Source organism: Leuciscus leuciscus, assembly GCF_965113295.1.
Source record: "Leuciscus leuciscus genome assembly, chromosome: 1".
Lineage (NCBI taxonomy): Eukaryota > Metazoa > Chordata > Actinopteri > Cypriniformes > Leuciscidae > Leuciscus > Leuciscus leuciscus.
In genome coordinates this window covers 58,545,269-58,564,950 of record NC_138725.1, presented here as the reverse complement: position 1 = coordinate 58,564,950, position 19,682 = coordinate 58,545,269, and the positions used below count along the sequence as shown (strand labels likewise).

At 39.1% G+C, this 19,682-nt stretch overlaps 1 long non-coding RNA gene across 1 annotated transcript in view; it reads right to left on the bottom strand.

The window, feature by feature from the left end:
• Positions 1-19,682, bottom strand: part of LOC309509719 — a 358,786-nt gene that overhangs the window by 4,733 nt on the left and 334,371 nt on the right. The window lies entirely within an intron of this gene.

Sequence of the window (19,682 nt, the reverse complement as noted above, 5' to 3'; positions counted from 1 at the left end):
AAAAATAAAAATCAACAACATGGAGTGCAGTAAACATTACATAGTCATGGTTTCCCAAACTGGGGTTTGAGATGAAACCGTAGGGGGTTTGTGGAAAAGTTAATAAATAAATCATAAAAATAAATAATAATTTGAAAAAATTTGATTTAATATGCAATGTTGAGAATACCTTCCTTAAAAGTGAAATAATGTCCAGAAACCCAGTGGTCAAATGCTTTAAATGCACATTTCCGTGCAATTATAACCACCTGAATAGCTGGTCTATGTTTGCAATTCTACAAAACCGGAAGACTTTCTGGACGTATATAAGTGGCAGGCTTTTAGAAGGGAAAATGTAAAGAGATTAATAAGAACAATTAGGGAGAATCAAATTCAGTCAAATACTTTATGAATGATTTACTGCTATTGTTAATATGTAATCATATAATCAATAATAAAAAAGTACCTGTAGTCTTAAAAGAATTTTAAAACGTAATATAATCTAATTACAAGTACTTATTTTTAAATCTGATTACATGTTATCTATCTTTATATTATATTTTAATATTTCCTACACATTTATATTGCAAAAATTTTCTATACATTTATAAAATATTTCATTTTCATATTTTTCTCTTATATATGATTATATCTTTTTTGAGGGCTCTTAAATTGATTTGTTTTATTTATTTTTTATCCAAAAGGACTATTCACTTTTCTCGCTTTACTGTCTTTACCATCACAGCTCAGGATTGTTGCTAATGGTGGCCAGGACTAGTCGTACGTCTTCTGTGCTGAAAGTTGTGACGAGTTTATCACAAAGGCAATTGGCTCTTTTAACGGATAGGCGGGACTTGTGTTCCTACAGATGCCATATGGAGTTTTACGATTTCTCACATCCGTCTCCTCCTCCTTATGTCTCTGCTTTTCCTGAATATATGAACGTTTGATTTGTCTCTTGTCTCAACACACGCTGCAGATAGATGCCCTCAGACAGACCTGTTTCTATGATGAATGGAGTATACTGTGGCCTTGTGATAGAACAAGAGATGGATGGATATTTAAGGGAAAGGGGAAGCGATAAACTGATAGAAAGTGACGCAAAGCAAGAGAGAGAATGTGGTGGATGAGACAGCCCGGGAAAGGGGATGGGACAGAGATGTATGGAGAAGGATGTGGAGGGAGCAGCGGTTGTTTATCTCTTTCTGGGCATGTTAGTTAAGTAGACGTATAGACTACAGCAGGGCAGTCAATGGTGCAGAATAAATGCGACCGTAGATCATTATCTTTTGATGCCACTCTTGTGGCTTCTGGCCAGCGGCGCTGTCTGTCAGCCAGCCATGAAAGACTATTGTCAAAGTCTAGATGTAAGAGAAGATTTTGACCTCTTCACAGCTTTTGTTCGCTGAGAGAGCTGATAGAATGTTGATAATGGATCCGCTAAGTTCTTGTCATATTATTCACAAAGCTGAAGTTATTGAGAGTCTTACGAGGCCTCCAAAATAACCAGAGGTGTTAAGAGTAGCTGAAAACCATACTTGAGTAAAAGTTCAGATACCTTACAGCAAAAATGACTCCAATACAAGTTACAAGTCACAAATTCCAAAAGTCTTACCCTCCGTTTCACAGACAAGGTTTAAGTCTAGTCCCGGACTAAAATGCATATTTTAGCTGTTTTAATTGAACGCAACTTGCACTGACAGATCTTATAATATGTCACTGCCATAGTTTTGTCTCAAGAGGCACACCAGTAAGGTTTTTGTTATTTTTTTATAAAAGCTACTTAAATGTTAGCCTGGAAATCCAGACCTAAATCTGAAAGATTAATGGTCTGGCGTCGACTAATGAAAATCGGCCAGTTCGAGGGGCGGCACTAAGCATGCATTTGAAAATCTCACTGCACGCAATTGGATAACACTACAACCAATCACAAGTTATCGCTTAGCTACCAGCGGAGCTAACTGGTAGATTAGACTCTTACCGTATCCGGTCAGCAAAACAGCAAAAATTGCCGCCTTGCAAAGGAACGATTCGAGCGCAGTCTTCTGTTCCCCTTTAAGATAAAAAGCCAAGTCTAACTTATTCATTGTAGCGGCCAAAGCCATTTCAAACAACTGGTGTTCATCCATAGCCATCTTGCAGTGTTTACTAATGACTTCGACGTCACAGCGCTGTCGTCATCTGGTTAGCTCGTCTCTGGCCCGCCTATATCAGATAACCCGATGTGATTCCCGATATGACAGCTCGGATACAAGGGCATATTTAATGAGTATCATTACTCGACGCCAGAGTAACTCGCTGAGCAAATTCAACTTGTGCTCTCGCGAGAACTCTGGATTTCCAGGGTACTTAAATGTCCTAATTGAACTAAGACCTAATCCTGGCTTAATCTAAGCCCTGTCTTTGAAACCAGGCCTTAGGGTATCTGGTTTTAACAGTACTTAAGTATTTTACTGAATGTAGGCTCAAATCACTAGTCTTCAAAACCTATTAGAACCTAAAAACTGAACACCTCAATATAGCAAATCAAGGTCGTCAGAACAGCCTTTTAAACGTCTACAAACACTCAAGTCTTAGATTAGCTCAAGTGCTCAGAGAGGGCATCAGTAAACCAACATCTTTCCAAAAAGCCTCTTTACTAAAAGGGAAAAATAAAATAATGTGAAGTAAAATTAAATAGTCAAAGCCTACTTGTACTGGTCGTGCTTGTTTTGGCCTCATCACCAGCTGCATGTCCTCATCTCATACAGTATATGAAACACCTGCGATTCAGCAACTACCTGCCAATGCACTTGCATTCGCATGAAGTAGCCTTGTTGACAAGTTTGGGTGAGTAAGGGCAAAACGCACAAGATATAGTACCTTCAGTGTCCTGTGGATGGCGATATCACTTCTTTTGTAGCAGAAATAAACTTCTGCAGAGGTGCCATGCAAAATGTTACGAGTAATTGAATTATTAATTAAAGCTACACTGTCTAAATTAAGCTGATTCTTAGCAAAAAACACTGTTCTTTCAAAGTTATATGTGCTCATTCATGTGTAATTACTTCCACCAACAAATCAAGTATTCTCATAAGCGTAGAATCTGCCATTCAGAATACATACGAGCGAGTCGCTCGAATGGCGGCAGCCATGTTGCGCCTCCATCTTGAAAATACATTAGCCAAAGACGGACATACCGAGAAATTCAAGCTTCGCCTTTCGCGCTTTTATACTCAGTGGCACCGTGACGAATGCGAGGGGGAGATTACTCACGACTGGAATAATATGGCCACGATAGGAGTTAAAACGCCCTCGGAATGGGAGGGGCTAGAAAGTAATATTCCGTTGGTAGTCATATACAATTTCACCGCTAGATGGGAGAAAATCTTACACAGTGTAGCTTTAAAAATATATTGGAATAAAGAGTATATACTTATGTCAAGTAGATACAAAGTATATCAAGTATATACAAAGTAGCCAAAAAGATACTTAAAGTCGATTACATTTACTCAGATACTTTACACCACTAGATACAGATCAGATACAAAATCATCAAAAGGTTAGTGTTCTTGTGTTTGTCCGTTTTGTTGTTGTCGTCTTTTCCTTTCTATCATGCACAGATGTCTTTAAACATTGCAACCATAAGCAGATCTATTTTTAAGTGCTGTCACGTTTAAAACTGTTAACTTATGTTTGCCGTCTAGACACTCCGTCTCGCTGTTTTTGAATGCAATAACGCATCTAGTGTGAACGATCCCTAACTCTCATTTTGAATGCTAGTTGATTTAATGTTTGCTAATGAACAAATTTTGTTTGATTAGCTGTTTGCTGTTTGTTTCTTAAGAGTTGAGTAAGTTTCACAAATTTAAAGCAATCCATTTTCTTCATTGATTTATGACAAAGAAATCTGAGCAATTTGATCATAATTTAAAAAAGCAATAAGCTTCAAATTATTAAAATATGTGCAATTTTAATATTCATGATTTCAACTTTGAAAAAAAAAGTGATAAGCAATTTTGATTTGCGATTTCAATTTTAAGGAAATAAGCATCTAATAATAAAAATATTAGACTGATAAAAGGGAATGAATGTGGTTTGCATTGCAAATAACATCATTGAATCAGCTATTTTGGAATTAGACTACAAAATGATTGATAATATGTACAAAATATATTTTACATTTATACATTTAACGCACTTTTTTTTTTTGAAAACTTTTTTTAAATTCCTCTAGAGAAACTGAAGAGGAAAAACTGAAACCAAAGCCACTGACACAGTGTAGCATTTGCGCTGACTGGATTTTAGAGTACTGTTTAATATTTTAATGAATATTTAAAGTGTTGATATTTGAGAGGTAATTTATGTATTTGTTTGAGTAGTTTATCTGAGTTTTGGTTTAAAAAAAAAAATAGTTTCAGATTTTCTTCCCACACAATTCTCAGTGGGAGATGGAGAGCAAACAGACTTTTATCCTTCAGCAAACCCCTTCGTTCACCAGAGACGTACCATAAGAATACAATTAAACTAAAAGCCTCTGAAAAGTAATGAAAGCAGACGCTTTTACGCTCTCAGGGGCCTCATGTCTGTTTCACACTCGTTCCCTCTCACACACATTTTACACTTTGCTATTTATTTTCATACCTTTTATTACCTAAACATTTCATTTGATCTCTTCAACATTTACCTCCTTCATCCCACAAACATATAAACAAATATACCATTCACCCTGCATGAATGCTCCAGTCTGATTTCTCTTCCTCACTGACAGCTTGTGTTTTGGGATTTAATGGCTGTGCCAAATATATATGTGTGTGTGTGTGTAGTGATGCTGATGCAGACGTGCGTATTAAGTACGTATTAAGTGTTTCATTGAACCCGATGTGCAGATCTCCTCAGCGGATGCCACACTGGCTGGCACTGAACGCAGTCAGGAGATGAGATTCAAGTCTAATGAAGCAAAACGCATAATGCTGCCGAGGAAAGATGGATAGATGAGATGTGGAATGTGGGAGGGGGAGGTATTGTAATCGCCTCTGTCCTTTTTTTATTTTTTATTGTGACTGTCTTCAGTAAATATCCATGGGAGTTTTAGGCTACCTGCTTAAATAATTGAAGATTCATATTTGTTTGTTTTGGCTATTGTTTTCAATGTCGTAATTTGAGGTTCGATTCTCTCTCTCTCTCTCTCTCTCTCTCTCTCTCTCTCTCTCTCTCTCTCTCTCTCTCTCTCTCTCTCTCTCAATTATAAATATATTATATATTTTTTTTTTTAAATAGTTCATTTTGTTTTAATCCATAATTTTTTTTATAAAATATTATTTAAACAGTTTGTAAACACACTTTATCAATAGAATTTTTTTTTATAATAATCTGTTAAACATTAAAAAGTATTATGCAGTTATTTAGGACATGTCTTCTTAAATAGAACCTTTTTGGCAAAATGATAGTAGAAAGAGTGACGTAGACAGAGAAGAGCATGTTTGTTTGGTTTAGTCTTCATTATGTGTACAGAGGGGGCTTGTTAGTATAATGATTGTGTTAAATCTCACTAGACATCTCGCCACTGTCTCGCCACTTTGATTGCAGTTGTGCATATGTGTGAGACTGGTTAGTGATGATGCAGGGGCTCAGTGATTAAAATCCCCCCTCCAGACCTCCAGTGTCCCACAATCCCACAGCAATTGGACTGTGAGGTTCCAAAGATTTTAAAGTTAAGAAAGCTGATTGGTTATAAAAATATATGTTAAGGGCCAGTAGCAAAACATAACCTCCAAATACTGCATAAACCCGCGCTCACTCTGTCTCACACATGTACACGGACTGTCACCATGTGATTAATTCTAGATCATTTAAAAATGAATACCGGAACACAAAAATCTGACATTTTCCGGAAGGCACCGATTAACGCATGGGCCTACTGGGCACTTGCCCAGGGCATTTGATATTCTTTTCAAATAATAATAATAATTATTTATTTTATTTATTTTTCAGTAAAATTGTGTTGAATATTGTGGAATAATGTGATTTTCTTTTTTGCAGTTGCAAAGTATTAACTGGTAAATAAATCAAATAAATCATTGTAATGTATTGCTGCGCTGGTGAGAGGGACATCTAGAGGCGAGTGAAAAAACTAGATTGTGTAGATTACGCATCTAGATTGCGTAATGTAAAGTCACGCGTAGAAGATGGTTACTCGAAAAACTACAAAAATGAGTTTAAAAGCACAACCGAGTGGATAAATGAAAAGAAAGCAAAAAAAAAAAAAAAAAGGACAAAGCAAGAGAAGCTCAAAGCGACCAACTATCTCCAGGTTTTTTGAAAGTCGCGAATCGCGACGGTAATGATAACCAATCTTCTCATCTGAGCTGCTTCAGCAATCTCAAACACCTGACCGAGTGACCAGATGACCAATTAAAACACAGTAGGCGGGCTTTATGTTCACAGAAGCGCAAGCCGAGCGCGAATTCCAGCACGATGTGCTTCACGCTTCAGTTAACGGTCATACAGTGTGAGATAAGAGGCAAAACAGCTGTTTTAAGATAGAAGTTTTAAGCGACTGACAAAAATAATCAGTTTGCAAAGACTGTATCTGTCATGTATTAGAATGATGGTCTGTATCTTTAAGATGTGAGTGTACTATTATGTATGTATGAGGGAACCGGATGTAGAAGGGAGTTCACGTTAAGAAGCAGAAAAGTAAAGACGCCATTCAGAAAGTTATCAAGCGTGTGACTGATTTAATGCAGTAGAGTGTATGAGAGAGATCTGATTATACAAGAAAGCTGATATATAACATTGGCGACGAGGATGCAGCCTAGTGGGTGTGAGCACTGATTGCATGTGATGGAAAAGTCTGGTATTCCTACGTTTGAGTGCTACAAAGATCCTGTGACTCTTGGTTCAAGATGGACAAGGTGGCTGACATTGTTTGAACTTTATGTGGACGGTAAAGGACTTATAATTGAAGAAGATGTCGCTGCTGCAGTTCGTCCGTGGCGCAGAGCACTTCTTTGCATCATGCTGGACCTGATGTTCAAGATATATTCTCCACTCTGGCGGATACGGGAGGTGCTGCCGATTACGACGCGGCCGTTGCAGCCTTAAATGCATACTTTGTGCCACGAGTGAATACTGCGTATGCAAGGCAGTCTTTTTATAAACGTTCCCAAAACCCAAGTGAGACGATTCAACAGTTCACAACACGTCTCAGACAGGCAGCAAAGGACTGTGCATTTGCGGCTGACATGACTAATCAAATCCGGGATGCCATCGTAAGCAAATGCTTATCAATGTACATGCGTCGTAAACTTTGAGGAAGGACCTAATCTCACGTTCGATCGTGCATTGGAGGTTGCTGCCCTCTGTGAACGGATAGAGGAACAGATGGCTGCATCATCAGTGAGTGACATATCAAAACCTGACATTGAGTCTTTGAATCGCGTCTGGAAAAAAGGGGGAAAGATGAAAGGACAATTCAAGGGAAAACAGCAAGCTGAATGCAGTAAGATGTGAACAATGCTACAGATGTGGAAATACAGATAATTTGGGACGAGATTTAAAATGTCCTGCGAGGGGCCAGACATGCCACAAATGTAAAGGAAGAGATCATTTCTCAAAAATGTGCAAAACTAAAAATGTGAAGCAGCAAACAGTTAACCATGTTGAAGGGCAAGCCGAATATGCATTTGTCATCCAAGACAACTACATGGCTGATAGAATGAATATTTGCTTGGGAAATGTCAATTTGAAAATGCTTGTAGACTCAGGTATGACCAGCAATATCATTGATGAAAGAACATGGGAGGAACTGAAAGCAAAGTCATTCGTACATTCCGGAAACAGAGAGGAAATTCTTCTCTTACTCATCTAATCAGCCATTATCACTAAAGGGAGCTTTCAAGTGAGAAGCAAGAATAGGCAGCCGGTCGGTATATGCTGAATTCATTGTAATTAAAGGGATGGGAGAGCGACTGTTGGGGAGAGACACTGCCATGAAACTCAGAGTACTGAAGATTGGCACAAACGTTGCAGCTGTAACAGACCTCAAACAGTCGCTCCATTCACAATACCCAGAAGTGTTTCAAGGAGTTGGTAAGCTGAAAACCAAACAAATTAGTTTATACATAGACCCAAAGATTCAGCCAGTTGCCCAGCCTTTAAGGCGGATTCCATTTAATTTAAGGGTTCCTGTGGAAGAAAAGATAAAAGAACTTAGAAATGGACATTATTGAAGAAGTGAATGGGCCTACTCCATTGGTTAATCCGGTTGTGATTGTTCCAAAAGCCAATGCTCTCTTGACATGCGACAAGCCAATCGAGCAATCATTAGGGAACGATACCCCATTCCCACTGTAGATGAATTGCTACAAAGCATGAATGGGTCTATGGTCTTCAGCAAATTAGATCTTAAATGGGTACCACCAGTTAGAGTTGACGCCAGGGTCCAGCCAGATCACGACGTCTGCAGTTCCCAATGGAGTGTACAGATACAAGCGGCTCATTTTTGGAGTATCATCCACAAGTGAACATTACCAACATGAGATCGTGTCTGCCCTTGCTGGAATAGAGGGAGTGGAAAACATCTCTGATGACGTCATTGTGCATGCGCCTGGCCATAAAACACACTACATGCTGTCATGAAACGTCTGAGAGAATGCGGGCTAACTCTGAATCCTGCAAAATGTCAGTTCAGTATGGATTGCTTAAATTTTATGGGGATTCTACTCACACTAAAAGGTATCAGGCCCACTGATGAGAGAGTTAGGGCTGTGGTGGAGGCTCGAGAGCCACAGAACGCCTCAGAGGTTCGGAGTTTTCTTGGACTTGTCAATTACAGCAGCAGATTTATCCCACAATTTGCAACCTTGGCAGAGCCCTTGAGACGTCTTACCAGAAAAGACTCTAAATTTGTCTTTGGTCCTGAACAGAAAAGTGCATTTAAGGCTCTAAAAGGAGAACTTGCAAAATCAGGGACCTTAGCATACTTTGACAAAGACGCACCAACCCAAGTTATAGCTGATGCCAGCCCTGTAGGGTTGGGGGCTGTATTGACACAGTGTCAAAAAGGACAAATGGTGCCAGTATGCTACATCAGTAGAAGTCTATCAGACTGTGAGAGATGGTACTCCCAGACCGAGAAGGAGGCCTTGCCCTTGTATGGGCCTGTGAGAAGCTTCACCCATATGTCTATGGAAGACAATTTGATCTGGTCACAGACCATAAGCCATTAGAGACAATCTACAGTCCACGCTCTAAGCCCTGTGCCCGCATTGAGTGGTGGGTTTTGCGTCTTCAACCTTACAACTTTAAGGTTGTCTATGTTTCTGGAAAGAGAACATTGCAGATCCCTCGTCAAGACTTCTAGGAAGCACAGCGATGAGAGAAGAAGCACTTACATGATTCGGATGAGTATGTGATATTTGTAGCCATTAATGCCACCCCGAGAGCCCTAACCACTAGAGAAGTGGACGAGACATCAGAAAAAGATCCCGAACTAATAGAGGTGAGAAAAGCTATTGAAAGTGGACACTTTGAGAAGTGTATGACTTATGCAGCTGTTGCTAGGGAGCTATGCGTGGTAGGTTTTCTAATACTACGTGGAACACGCATTGTTCTTCCAAAAACATTACAACCACGAGCAATAGCACTTGCCCATGAGGGACACATAGGTATTGTTGGGACCAAACAGCACCTGAGGACCAAAGTATGGTGGCCTGGCATGGACAGAGCTGCCGAGAGATATTGCAAATCATGCCATGGCTGTCAAATTGTCTCTCGTCCTGATGCGCCAGAACCATTGCGACCCTTACCATTGCCAGATGGACCATGGCAAGATCTAGCAGTAGATTTATTGGGTCCTCTGCCATCAAAACACTCAATCCTAGTTGTGGTGGATTACTACAGTAGGTATTATGAGTATGACATACTGACCTCAACCACAGCAACAAAAGTGATTGACAGCCTTGAGGACATATTCGGCCGACATGGACTTCCTGCCACACTAAAATCAGATAATGGACCTCAATTCAAATCAGATGAATTCAAGAATTTCTGTGAAGAAAACAGGATCAGACACCTGAAAACAACGCCTAAATGGGCTCAAGCGAATGGTGAAGTCGAGCGCCAGAATGCCTCCATCATGAAACGAATCCGCATTGCACAGTCAGAAGGACTTGACTGGCAAAAGGAACTCAGGAAGTACACTCACCTAAAGGATTATTAGGAACACCATACTAATACTGTGTTTGACCCCCTTTCGCCTTCAGAACTGCCTTAATTCTACGTGGCATTGATTCAACAAGGTGCTGAAAGCATTCTTTAGAAATGTTGGCCCATATTGATAGGATAGCATCTTGCAGTTGATGGAGATTTGTGGGATGCACATCCAGGGCACGAAGCTCCCGTTCCACCACATCCCAAAGATGCTCTATTTGGTTGAGATCGGGTGACTGTGGGGGCCATTTTAGTACAGTGAACTCATTGTCATGTTCAAGAAACCAATTTGAAATGATTCGAGCTTTGTGACATGGTGCATTATCCTGCTGGAAGTAGCCATCAGAGGATGGGTACATGGTGGTCATAAAGGGATGGACATGGTCAGAAACAATGCTCAGGTAGGCCGTGGCATTTAAACAATGCCCAATTGGCACTAAGGGGCCTAAAGTGTGCCAAGAAAACATCCCCCACACCATTACACCACCACCAGCAGCCTGCACAGTGGTAACAAGGCATGATGGATCCATGTTCTCATTCTGTTTACGCCAAATTCTGACTCTACCATCTGAATGTCTCAACAGAAATCGAGACTCATCAGACCAGGCAACATTTTTCCAGTCTTCAACTGTCCAATTTTGGTGAGCTCGTGCAAATTGTAGCCTCTTTTTCCTATTTGTAGTGGAGATGAGTGGTACCCGGTGGGGTCTTCTGCTGTTGTAGCCCATCCGCCTCAAGGTTGTGCGTGTTGTGGCTTCACAAATGCTTTGCTGCATACCTCGGTTGTAACGAGTGGTTATTTCAGTCAAAGTTGCTCTTCTATCAGCTTGAATCAGTCGGCCCATTCTCCTCTGACCTCTAGCATCAACAAGGCATTTTCGCCCACAGGACTGCCGCATACTGGATGTTTTTCCCTTTTCACACCATTCTTTGTAAACCCTAGAAATGGTTTTGCGTGAAAATCCCAGTAACTGAGCAGATTGTGAAATACTCAGACCGGCCCGTCTGGCACCAACAACCATGCCACGCTCAAAATTGCTTAAATCACCTTTCTTTCCCATTCTGACATTCAGTTTGGAGTTCAGGAGATTGTCTTGACCAGGACCACACCCCTAAATGCATTGAAGCAACTGCCATGTGATTGGTTGATTAGATAATTGCATTAATGAGAAATTGAACAGGTGTTCCTAATAATCCTTTAGGTGAGTGTATGTTACAGTGTACAGAGGAATTGTACATAACACCACAGGCAAAAGCCCCGCAGAACTTCTGTTTAAAAGAAAAATGAGAGGCAAGCTACCTGAACTCACATCAGTGGACAAAGATCTCGAAGTTCATGACCATGAAGCTGAGAAAAAAGGAAAATATAAACTGTATGCAGATGAACATCGCAAAGCAGAGTTCTCAAATGAAGCTGTCTGAGATCGGGTTCTGATCAGGCAGGACAAGGCGGACAAGTTTACCACAGCTTTTAATGCAACATCTCACACAGTGGTCAGCAAAGCTGGGAACAAAATAACTGTCGAGTCACCCACCGGAGCCCAGTACAGTCGCAACACAACATTCGTGAAGAAATATGTAGAGAGCGAGAAAGGGAATGCTGACTGTTCCACAGATTCAGATCAACAGACATTGTCAGATGAATCAGAGAGACTTGCCTATGGTTGAGAGTCACCAAGACATTACATATGTCAAGCCCCAAAGACAAAAAAAATTACCTCAAAAATTTGCTGTCTTTGTCATTGGTTGACATGTTCATGGTTTATTGAATTGGAATGATGATCAGAACATGGAGTAGATTGTGTCCATCAACACCATTAATGCTTGCACAGGTCATAGCTTGTCGACATTTCATTCAGTAACATTGGGCAGTTTTGATTTATATGTTAATGATCGTGTTATTTTGATACATATTAGATGTGTATATATATATTGCGTGATATTTATATGTACATTTCTGAGATACATAACTTAGACAATGTCATCTCTGATAACAGATCACTCTAATTTGTAATAGATACATGCATTTTCTGTAAAGCTGCTTTGAAACGATATGTATTGTGAAAAGCGCTACAAATTTTACATACGATTATGATTACGAAGCTCGTTTCTGCATATTCTTCGCATTTGTTTTGATCTGGAGAGTCAGTTTTCTTTTAGAAGATGTATAATAGCGCCCCCAATGTATAAAGTTACCGATATACTTTCCCCCAGCAAGCAATTTTCATTTTTAAAATATGTCTAATAGCCGTCCAAACACAGCCCTGACGTCTAGGCTAAAGCAAGGCTAATTTTGGGCTGTCAGTGAAAATTTTATAGACGTCTAAACATAGCCCAAGAATAGACTAGTCATCAATTAGACCGCTATTGAACGACTACACATACGTCTATTAGACAGTGAATATTAGTCTAGGCTAAAACAAGGCTAATTTTGGGCTGTCAGTGAAAATGTTATAGATGTCTAAACATAGCCCAAGAATAGACTAGACGTCAATTAGACCGCTATTGAACGACTACATATAATAGATAACAAAATACAACTTAAGGATTCTGTTTACTCAAATATAACACACATACATGACAATCCATCCAAACAAATTAAATATAAAACTTTTATTAAGAACAATATAAAAATTAACAACTTAAGATAATTACAAATGAAAAAATATACAATTATGACACTTATTAATTATACAATTACAATTATTTATATAATATTATAAATACAATAAAAAATTTATAAAGATTATAATAAAACATATTGGAAATTAACTTAAGATAATGAAAATATAAAGAATGACAAAATAAAATATTTTAAACAAGTATAGCTAGGTATAACTTACATAACTGTAACGTTTGGGTTATTTATTCTCTTAACTCTCAACAGTGAATAAATTATTAATTGGTTTTATTTCTATACCCCCCACCCCCTGCTCTCCCTGGTGCTTGTTTGAAATGCTACCCAATTGCATTTCTCAAGTCGAACTCTTTTGCCGCCGGGAAGTTGGTCATCACGGCATCTGCCCAAAAAACTCGGTCTCTCAGTCGACGCCATTCTCTTAAGTTGAGATCCATAACTGTTGAATATGATAATGAAAAAATTACATCATAATTTAAAGGGACAATGTGTAGGAATTTCTCCCACCTAGCGGTGAAATCGTATTTTGCATTCAAACGAATAGTGCTCTACAGCGCCTCGCTTTTTCAAATGCGTGTTGCATCTACGGTAGCCGTTATGTACCAAAAAGCTATGACAGGATGTCTTCTAATAGCACTTCATCGAGTTTTCCTTCGGGTGAACGCGTTTGTTATTTCAAACAAACTGCAACTTGACACAACGAACAAACGGATGTTTGATAGAATTGAACGTTTCCAAAGGCAGAGAAGCGACCAATCAATGAAAAAAGCTTGTAATTTAGACAGTAATATTGACTTACCTGTTGAGAAGAAAGCAGGCAAGTTCAGCGTCTTTTGAAAGCCTTCTCCTGCATCAACTCTTTCCACCTCGAAAAAGCTATCCCGACATTAACTCTTGTTTTTTGCAATCTCAGTCTTTCAGTCATGTGACGCTGGCTCTGAACGAAAACGCGTTGTGGAAACGCGTTGGTCTAGTACTTTTTGTCCCTCTCTGCTATTATAGTTTTTCAAGATGGCGGAACGACATGGAAGCCTCCGTTGACCTACCCGTCCCATGCATATAAAGATAATAAATTCTTCGTTTACGAGGATAAGTCAGATCATTGGCAGAGGTATTTGTACACCATTGAGGACATATTTATGAATAAAAATATTGATTTTAGATAATAAAATACTTTAAAAAAACTACACATTGTCCCTTTAATGTGCATCACTGTTAAAAACAACTTTTATTTTTATTTCATTTTAATTTTATTAAGAAATGAAACCAAACACCTTGTAAACACAGTTGACTGTGCATACATGATTGAATATTATACATCTCGCAAGTTATTTAGCAAAAAAATGACACGTAACCAGATTCAGTGTTATTTTGGCTAAAAGTGGGTTGCACATATCCGGTCTATATCTGGTCTATATTTAACCGAGACGGTGAAATGACGGCTATTGCTTGCTGGGCCGCGCGGCGCGCGCGAGGGTCCGCGTGGGATGTAGGCTAAAAATCGCTATCGGAGGGTGTAAGCGGAGGCTCTTTGCGTACCTCCCATTTTTTGTGATCGTGCGGACAAGTATTTACGGTGACTAGGCCATTCAATAGGCTGTGTGAAGAAGTCCGTCACTACCCGCACCTCTACAATCCATCGTTAAAACAAAATAAAGACAGCCAGATGTGCAATAATTCGAGGGAAATTGCGTGTGTGAAAGTGTACATGGCGATCTACTGCGCATGTGTGGAACACGTCCGCCGAGCGGACATCAGCATACACTTTCAGTAGGCCTAGTAGGCTATATAGGCCTATAAGTAGTCCGCGTCCGAACTGGGATATATAATCGAGGCTTAAAGGAGTCATATAATGGTACATGCAATTTTACAAGTTGATTGTACTGAAATGTGTGTTGGCAGTGCCTGTACACAACCATCATAAAATGATAAAAATCCATCCAGTGTTTTTTTTTAATCATCTTATAAGTTTTCCCCCATTGCAAATCAAGCCGTTCGATTTAGTGACGTCACAAAATCGACACCCCTCCCACGATTGTTGATTGACAGCAGCGTTTCAACACAGACCCGCCCTTGCTCGTGAGCGAGCTGTCAATAGTCTGCGTGGACTGGCGCGTTCATTGTTGATATGCTGGAGCACTGTCTATGAGCAGAATGGTCTAAGCGATTGTGGTGTTCTGTTCTTGGGGAAGGAACACAGCAGTCATTTTGATGTTCCTAAATCCGAACCGCTGAAGACGCAGTGGCTGAGTTTGTTTTCGAAGGGAATATTCCCCACGATCAACGCGAATCATTTCACATTTCACACACCAGACTGCTTTACAAACGAGGGTCAGTATAAAGCTGGTTTTGCTAAGAAGCTGCTCCTGAAAAAAGGATCGGTACCAACTATTCGTGTTCCTGCTGCACCTCCAGAAGAAGAAGTGAGTGTAACGTTTTATTAACCTTTATATTAATATTGATATTAATCTTTGCAAATCGCTAGCACACTTCACGATGAATGCAGCTAAGGTTTACACTCAGGGTACATTACTGCATGTTTTCTATGTACGACGTTCTCAATATAATTCATAATCCCACGTTTATAATGAACAACTCGTTATGGTTATTGTGTTATGGTTATAACAAACGGTGTACACACAGAACAGAGGGGTGGGGTGAGCAAAGCTTATTATCATTTAAAGACACATACACTTAAAGTCCCACTCCGATCATATTTTGAGCTATTTTTAAACATTCTCAGTGGTCTTGAAATGATGATTATGCCGTTTTTAGCCAAAATCACAAAACCTGTGCCGTTTTCTGGGACTTCGCTTCAGCAGAGCGGCAGTAGCTCATTAGCAATTCGCCTCTGCGTTGTGGGCGGAGCCGTTGGCTGAAGCGAGATACATAGGCAGCAACAGCCTCTTTCTGTCTTTCTTTCTTTCTGTCAACACAGAAAACATTTCATCACTGGATAGTTTTTTTCGTTTAATTAAAGTGTTGTTTTATGTCAGCTGAATGTCCGGAACGCTTTTCAGAGAAGATAAGGCAACTTATTTAGCACAATTCACACCCAGCGGCAATTCAGAAAAAGAAAAAAAATCTCCGAATGCTCCACATGAAACTTTGGTCTTCCGACCTTTTACCGCCGTGTCGATTTATTTTGATTAATATGTGCGAGGGAGAGAGAGCAAGACAGCGCTTAGTTTGGAGACGGTGAAGTCTTGTTTACATTTTCGCCTGGCTCCGAAGACAGAGAGTGCGCGCGCGCGCGTCCGGGTCTCTCTCTCTGCTCGTTCTTTCAGTTATAAACATGTCCTGTCACAAGCGCAACAGTTCATCTACATTACTCACCGATCAAATAAGACTTTGGCGGGACAAAAATTCACTTTGGCGGGCGCTAAAACAAGTTCAATGCAGGAAAATTCATGCGTGAATTTAACTGAGTAGTACATGACCATGCACTCGCACAAATGCGACCACATAAAATTTTAACTCGCACATTCTCAAAAAATGGTCGCAGTCTGGAACCCTGGAACGTAATCCATTCATCTCTCACAGCAACATGTTTTGGTAAAGCATGAAAGCTAATACCAATATCTCTCCTCTTAGCATTGCAACCCGCTACCGCACATAGGTATTGATCCGCCATCGTCTTCTCTACTCCTCAGAACCTGAGCGTGCGGGGCGGAGGGGAGTATGAGCTTGTGGCCCCGCCCAGTGGAGTTACTACGTCACAACTCCAGTCTATTTTAGCCGGCATTTTAGCGTCTGCTACTGATTCACAGCCATTTGAATGCAGAAATACTCAGAAATACAACTTTGAGCTTATTTTTCTCAAGATATGTCCTCTAGCATAAGAAAATGCCACAAGAACATGTTAACACCTAGAAAAACATGATTTTCATCGGAGTGGGTCTTTAAACGGCGTGCTGAAAACAGAGCTGTTTTTGACCAGGTAAAATTAGTGTTTTCTTACAATACTAATGAGAATTTTTAATTAAAGTATATTACAAACTTTTAATTTAGACCCTAAAGAATCATATTAGCTTGTACAAAAATGGCATTAAATGATCCCTTTAACAGTGAAAACAGGGTATTTCAAGACCATTTAAGTTCCATAAATTCTGTATACATCTGTGATTCCAAAAAAATAAAAAATAAAAATAATGCAGCACTGTATTTTTGAGACATGTCCAAGAATTTAGAATGTTCAACCATTACGATACTCGGTCAGTCTAATATACACCTTGCGACCATTATGGTAGCTAACTTAAACACTTCACTAATGGTGGCTTTATTTTATTCTTCATCACACACACTTTCCCTCCATAATGAGCCTGTATCTGAACCACAGCTTAAAAAGATGGTGGAAGTGCACTTGTTTAATCTTTCCCGTTCCTCGTCTTCCTCCATTTTCATGCGTTGGAAGGGTCTGGAGCACCAGGCTCGTTGATTGCTCTTAAAAAAAAAACACAAAAAAAAAAAACACAGTGTGTAATCACTGATAGCAAAAAAATAGTGGCTCCTTTGCTGGGTTTTACAATCTTCAGAGTGTTTTGACTTTGTTCTAAATAAAAGTTTTTATTTTTATTTATTTTTTTAGCATGGTTCATCTCTCCTCTTCGACTGTTTCTTTGGAGGAAACAGTGTGTCTTGGCCTCAACCTCACCAGCCCTCTCTTGCCTTTCTTCTTTCTTCTGTTTTCTGCATGTCTGCCCACTTCTTTTCTGTACCTCTCTCAGTCCATTTCTTAGCTTTTTCCTTGCGCTCTCTCTTTCTCTTTTTCTCTCCCCCTCTCTCTCTCTATGGTAGGTCTAGGAGGTGTAATTGGCTGTGCTGCTGTTGGGGTTTTGTATTGAGAAGGGCTTTAATCTTTAGTTTCACTCAAAATGCAAAGTGAAGGCTGGAGGCAGTCAGGGATTTCACTCGCCTGCCTGTTTGCGTGTGTGTGTGTGTGTGCGCGCCTGTCTCACATTCTGCTCTAACAAACTGCACAAGGTCTGAGTGTATTTTAATGCATGCTCCTAACAAACTCTACAAGGTGTTTGTGTGGCGCACAGTCACCTCACTCTATTGGGTGTGGGTGTGTGTGTCAGTTTTAGGGAAGCTATCCTGTGAAACCCAAGCTGCTGGTCATTTAAAGTGATGTACTGTATACAGTCAAGCTTTTTTTTAAAGTCTTTTAGCTACTTTATACGCTACTAATAGATGTAGCTAACGACACTGAAGTTAGCCAAAGTCAAGTAAAACTATTTATATATTTACATACATACATAAATATAAAATGCACTATTCAAGTAGGCCTAGGTGTACGCACATGGCTTCACTCAAACACTATGGAATAAAACGTTTTTTTTAATTTTACAGTTATTTAATGGGGCATTATATTCTAAATGATTTGGTTAGTACGATTTTGGCCATTTACTTGATTAAAAAATATATTAAAACAGTAATATTGTGAATTTTTTATTTAAAACGTCTGTTTTCAGACTGAATATATTACGGTGTTCCTGTGAACGCCTGTTTTCTTTTCTTTTTTTTCTTTTTTCTTGATCCTTTAGAAATCATTCTAATATGATGATTTTCTGCTCAAGAAACATTTCATATTATCAAGGTTGAAAACATCTGTGATTAATATTTTTGTGGAAACCACGATACATTTTTTTTCAGGATTCTTTGAGTTTGAAGTAAAAAAAAAAACAGCATTTGTTTGAAATGTATATGTATTTTTTGTAACATTATGAATATATTTACCATCAATTTTGATCAATTTAATTGCTAAATAAAATATTAATTTCTTAGAAAAAATCTTACTGACCCCAAACGATAGGTAAGTATGTATACTGTATATGTTTAAATAATAATAATAATAATTATTATTATTTAAAAAAAATATGAAATCACACCAGGTAATTAAATTAAATTAGAATTCAAAATTACTTTTTTTTTAATGCATTAATTTGCTCCTTTCTTGGTTGTATTGCTGCCCCGTTTACAACAATCTGGTAAGGCCATTTATTATTATCAATTCATTATAGATAAAATCAAGTCCTGTCCTGTTTCTTTCCTCTCATTGAAAATCCTGTTTTACTCTGAATTAGAGATTACAGGAGTGAAATGTATACAGAATTTCACTTTTAAATGCTGGAAAAAATATCTCTCTATTGGAAAAACTACTGATAAATTCAGTTATAAGAGTGTTGCTATACTTTTACTTTCTTCTAACGTTCTTCTAACGTGTGTGTGTGTGACTGGATCGCAGCAGGATCATTCTTGAAATCTGCAGTATTGTCATAGAGGTCATTTTTAGAGGATCAATTTGTCTCATATCTGTCTGCAGTTGTTCATTAAGCTGTCTGTGCATGTGCACATCTTTTCACAGACACAAATCCAAATGACGTCTTTCTGTTTGCTTTCTGCATTTTTGAAATTCTGATCTGTTTAATGTATCCCTGCTTGACTGTCTTTTAAGCGCGTGTGTTCTTGTGTGTTAAGTCGCTGATTGACAGATGAATCCCACACAAGCTTGCTGTCAGAGGAGTCTTCAGACAGACAGTGTCATGGCAACTTGCAATCGCTCACGGCGACTTGTCTGTAGATGGTCTGGAAGAAGGGCGCGTGGAAAAGGACTGCAAAAAAAGAAAAGCGAGAAAGAACAGGGAAATAAATGAGAGAGATAAACAGAGGGGTGGAAGAAAGGAGGTGTGAAACCCATTCATTGTTTTTCAAACATGAGACAGATACATTAGATCCAGTGTCCTTCAGAGAGAGTAAGCTACACACACACACTCATTTAAAAGGTCATGGCCAACATGAATGTGTCACTTGAGCTATTATCACTGTACTACATCTCTCTTTTTACCCATCCAGCATGTTCATGCTTCCT